Source organism: Silene latifolia, chromosome 6, assembly GCF_048544455.1.
Source record: "Silene latifolia isolate original U9 population chromosome 6, ASM4854445v1, whole genome shotgun sequence".
Taxonomy (NCBI): domain Eukaryota; kingdom Viridiplantae; phylum Streptophyta; class Magnoliopsida; order Caryophyllales; family Caryophyllaceae; genus Silene; species Silene latifolia.
The window spans coordinates 106,094,727-106,100,461 of NC_133531.1; the positions used below are offsets into that span (position 1 = coordinate 106,094,727).

The 5,735-nt window shown below is 30.6% G+C and overlaps 1 long non-coding RNA gene across 1 annotated transcript; it reads left to right on the forward strand.

Moving 5' to 3' along the window:
- Positions 1 to 909: 909 nt before the first annotated feature.
- Positions 910 to 5,214, forward strand: LOC141587070 (uncharacterized). The gene is made up of 2 exons (XR_012519694.1): positions 910 to 2,017; positions 4,241 to 5,214. It is a non-coding gene; the product is annotated as an uncharacterized LOC141587070 (long non-coding RNA).
- Positions 5,215 to 5,735: the final 521 nt, after the last annotated feature.

The window sequence follows — 5,735 nt, forward strand, 5'->3', positions numbered from 1 at the left end:
GATATCCTAGCACTTTTAGTCATTTGTTTGCATCCTTCCTTTTGTTGCTTGTTTACTTTCCGTTGCTTTTATTAGATTAGAATCATCAACTCATTACAATTGTGACAAACCCAAGCACAACTACAATTAGATTGAACAATTTGAGTACCCCCGTCCCATGGATCGACCCCAACTTGCTTGCTATGTTAGTAGTTAGGTATAAATGTGTTTGATGGCGGACAACGACCCGCTCCATCAAAATGTGCATGATCATACAAACATGTTCTCAATTATATGCAAGCAATTATTGTTGCGATGGGATCGAGTAGGTGTATAAGCTTACAATCCCTAAGAAGGTTTGGGTCCCGGAGCCGAATCGATTAGATTGTACAACACCTACAAGTCGACTTAATCCTTCCTATTCAATATTGTGCATGGTCTAATGAGGCTCGAGTTGGTTTATATGCTTACAAGCTTCATTGAAAAGATAGGTGATGGATCAAAAAATGCAAGGATTCATAGGCTCGCATTTCATCAAACATAACATGTGCATAAGTTGAAATCACAACAAGCAAGCGATTTAATTATGAAAACATATTAGATTAAGCATGAATCATTCCCCATGTTTATTTCCCCTAATTCCCCATTAATCCTATCTACAAGACTACTCACTCATTATCAAGTTCAACATGCTAATAAGATTGTCAATCATATTAACAAAACAAAACATGATGAATTAATGAAAGTGATTAACAATGATTAAACAAGGGTAAAGAGAATTATACCTATGAAGATGATTCCAAATAATAAAACAAAGAATAATAGAAGAAAACTTGATTGATTGATGAAGAGTTGTCAATTCTCCAATAATAACACAATAACCTTCAATTACCCAATAATAAACTTGAATTACTCAATAATAAACTTGAACAATAATTAAGAAAAGATTAATGTGTAATTTTGTGGAAAGATTAAAGGATAATCTATTCTAATCTACTCCTAATCTAATCTAAAAACTTGGTTTAATCTAAGAAAACTTCATCCTTTGATTATTACAAATGGAGTATATGTAGTGGTACATCATTAGGTTAAGCAAGGGTAGATTAGTAAATAACAATGGTAAGTGTTTGAGCACGGAATTGCAACTCCTGAGAGATATGCGCGGATCACGTAGTAAGGAAAAGCCTTCTGTCCAACAATCTGCTCGTCCCGAGCAAAATAAGAGCAACCTGAGCCTCAATCCGAGTTGATTTTGTCCCGAGTGGGTTGAGGAGTATCCCGCTCTACTTGAGCTTGACCCTTGCGGGTTGAGCTGCTGTTTCCCTTTTTCTTGCTTTTAAGCCTATGATGCTTCTATATACTCTTTATTCCTACTTCCTTGGTTATCATTCTTGCCTCCTCTTCATACTTAGTCCATCCAAGATCGTCAACAAGCTTCCGAATATGCGCGAGAGACGTGAATTCCGCCTCATTATCTCCTTTCCTATAAGACATATGAAATGCACTAGGAAAGCAAAATAGAAAGTATTTGACGGATAAAATGGCCATGAAATGTAATAATAGTATGCAAAATAGGTTCAATTAGGAGACTAAATGTACGCAATTAAGAGTCACATCAGTAATCTTAAAGTTATGATTTTTCTCGCGCTTCACCTTGTCCTTGTTATCAAAGAGGCAAAGCATGAAACGTTTGCAAAAATAATAACAAATTAAAACACAAGTAGAAAATATAAATTGTTCGAAAGACACACTTTTCGTTCAACTTAAATTTTAAAAAGAAAACAACATATTTAAGACACTACAAGAGGACATGTGAAAAGTGTGTAAACTTCTAAAATATGGAAACTGGGATAATTAGGCATATAAGGGTGGACAAAGATGATATAAAAATTTTCATGGTGATAGAAACGTCTTTGTCATTTCAGCTTGCGAGTAAAGAAGCATTAATGCATTTTGAGAAATTCAAATGTAAAAGTGTCGATGAACCTTATGCGTACAACTTCATCTGGCTTTGAAACGAACAAAAAAACACATCAATGTAAGTTCTTTACACGAGTCTTCACTTCATAAATACATAAGTTAATTATTTGATATGTGTATTTCTCTTCTATTTTTCCAACTTTTTTGATCCGTTATTATCATCTAGAGAGTCATTTTAATTTTTTTTATCTTTATAATTATTATACTCTATTTCGAATCACTTACGGAGTTACGTCTAGACGTGGAAAACAAGTCAATTCGGTTAGGTCGACCAAGACAATTCCAGTGTGTCGCATATATAAGTGAGTTCGAGCAGGGTCGAGTTGTTTTAGGTTCCTCGTTATTGCTTAAGAGAGAATTTTGGAGAATTACCCATTTATAAATAAGATTTAATTATTGATAGTTAGTTATTAACTAGTCATATTTTTTATTTTAACGTAACTAACACTAAATAGTAACTACGATTTAAAATTAATCATTTTAAGTCGGGTCAATTGTGTTAATTCTATAATGGAATAATTTAGGCCAGCCTAAAAATCTTATCGCAAAATATACAGCTCGTACTATGTAATAATAGCCAAGATTTCACTAGGGTTAATTTATAAGATAAAGGATCTATAAAAACAAATATATAACTTATTTTAGGAAAGATAAAAATCTATCTCAAAATATTATCTTTAAATTTGTCTAACAAAAAAATAGATAAGTCTTTGATAATCAGTTGTATCAATATAAATAATAATTGCATAAACGATTTAGGCAAAATTGACTATTGTTTACTTTTTCCAGTATTTGGTATATTTGACTGCAAACGCTTACCTTCACAATATTCAAATATAGACAAACTTTGAGCAGAGTTTCATGAACCAAAATTCACACTTTATAACATGTTATTAATACTAATACGTCAAGTAAGACACTAGGTAACAACACCACTAACACATATGAACTTGTCAACATCGTAACAATAATACTCTACAGCGCGTAACGTTGAACCAACTTTAACGTACATTAAATATTTAGTCTGCTTTATAGTTATATTGCCACGAGGTACAAGACACACGCCAGAAAAAAACTAGACATAGAATGTCGTGTTACTCAATTCATATTTGATAATTATAATGCAACACTGATCGCATTTTACCAACATTAGATTATAGTAGTCGATACTACGACCTTAATTGAAATTGAGATTTAATAATATTAATTTGGAAGTTTAAAATAATGTAAAACTAAAATATCATATTATTATATACATTTACCACATATTTGGAAGATAATCACAAAGACGCATAGCAAAATAGGAATTAAACAAACAAAAATATCACGCTTCTTCTGCCAACCTTAACAATTAGGATCATTGTTTTGATACTCCAAATTAGACAATGATTTGTTTTCTCAGATTACCTTTATAGAATAAGGTTCACAATATTTAGGGGCACATCATAGAGTCAAGAATACTTTATATTCAAATAATCCACGTCCATAGTCGACATGACTTTTACATTTAACGTATTGGAGTATTCTTTCCATTTTCAGAAGATATTTTTGAACTCATAGGTATTATATATATATATATATATATATATATATATATATATATATATATATATATATATATATATATATATATATATATATATATATATATATATATATATATATATATATATATACTACGTTATAGAACATGAGAATTTACTAACAAGACGAAAAAAACTAAACAATGTTCTATCGATCGACATCTAGATTCAGTAGTTTAGTATTTAAGACAAATAACCGGTGAATTGACAAAAAATAAAATTTTATATATTGTCTATTGTTTTGACATATGCCACTATTACTATTATTTTAAAACAGTCGATGTAGACTAATTGGTTAGTGATCGACAACGTAGCGTGCATGGTGCTATAGTCGCGTTATTTGGTCGGTTACTAAATCAATTGGTACAAATCTCTGCATTCAAAAGGTCTTTCTGCAAGAATTGGAAATGTCCTGGAAATTGAAAATGGTAATGTCTCAACATTTTTGTACATTAATTATGTACTTATATGTAATACCAATGATTCGCGGCAAATGTATACACAAAGGATAACTCTAATTACATTAAACAAGAGATGAAACTTTAATTTAACAGAATACAAAGTTACTACATATATATAACCTCCTTGTTGATTTGTCGTTATTCTTCTGCCATACTAATTGATTTCCATTATCATATGTTCTTTAGCAAGATGAAATCACACCATCTCCGGAGTCATAATTTATGTTCCTTTTGTAGTTTAACTTCCGCCCAAGCAAACGAGTCCATCTACCCAGGCGGCAAGTAAGTGAACGTGGAACTACAATAACTATAATTCAGAAGAATATCCTTTCCCGAATAGTTTAATAAGTGACAGAATTCTGCCAAATAAACTTAGAGAATCATGAAGTGTTTCCACAACAAATTGTAGTCTTTGGATAAACAACAAATGGATATAGGACAAAAAAAATTCAAAAGAGCAAGAACAGACAATAGATGAACATATTACACATTATTGTTTGGTTAAATGTCCTAACAAAATTATAGCAAATACATTTTTTCTTAGAGAAAAGAAATATTGACGTTATGATTGACAAATTATTACTCACAGTAGATAGAACAAATTTTTTACATGCATTTTATGTATGTTATTCTCAGAGGAAAGGTAATCTTAAAGTTATTATTTTTCTCGCGCTTCACCTTGTTCTTGTTATCAAAAAGGCAAAGCATGAAGCGTTTGCAAAAATAATAATAAATTAAAACACAAGTAGGAAATATAAATTGTTCGAAAAACACGCTTTTCGTTCAACTTAAATTTCAAAATGAAAACAACATATTTAAGACACTACAAGAGGACATGTGAAAAGTGTGTAAACTTTTAAAATATGAAAACTGGGATAATTAGGAGTATAAGGGTGGACAAAGATGATTTAAAAGTTTTCATGCTGATAGAAATGTCTTTGTCATTTCGGCTTGCGAGTAAAGAAGCATTAATGCATTTTGATAAATTCAAATGTAAAAGTGTCGATGAACCTTATGCGTACAACTTCATCGGGCTTTGAAACGAACAAAAAAAATACATCAATGTAAGTTCTTAACACGAGTCTTCACTTCATAAATGCGGAAGTTAATTGTTTGATATGTGTATTTCTCTTCTATTTTTCCCACTTTCCGATCCGTTATTATCATCTAGAGACTCATTTTAATTTTTTATCTTGACATCTATTTCGAATCACTTACGTCTAGACGTGGAAAACAGATCAATTCGGTTAGGTCGACCAGGACAATTCCAGTGTGTCGCATATAAAACTAAGTTCGGGCAGGGTCGAGTTGTTTTACGTTCCTCGTTATTGCTTAAAAGAGAATTTTGGAGAATTACCCGTTTATAAATAAGATTTAATTATTGATAGTTAGTTATTAACTAGTCATATTTTTTATTTTTACGTAACTAACACTAAATAGTAACTACGATTTAAAATTAATCATTTTAAGTCGGGTCAATTGTGTTAATTCTCTAATCGAATAATTTAGGTCAGCTTAAAAATCTTGTCGCAAAATATACAGCTCGTACCATGTAATAATAGCCAAGATTTCAATAAGGATAATTTATAAGATAAAGGATCTATAAAAACAAATATATAACTTATTTTAGGAAAGATAAAAATCTATCTCAAAATATTATCTTTAAATTTTTCTAACAAAGAAAATAGATAAGTCTTTGATAATAAATTGTATCAATATAAATAATAATTGC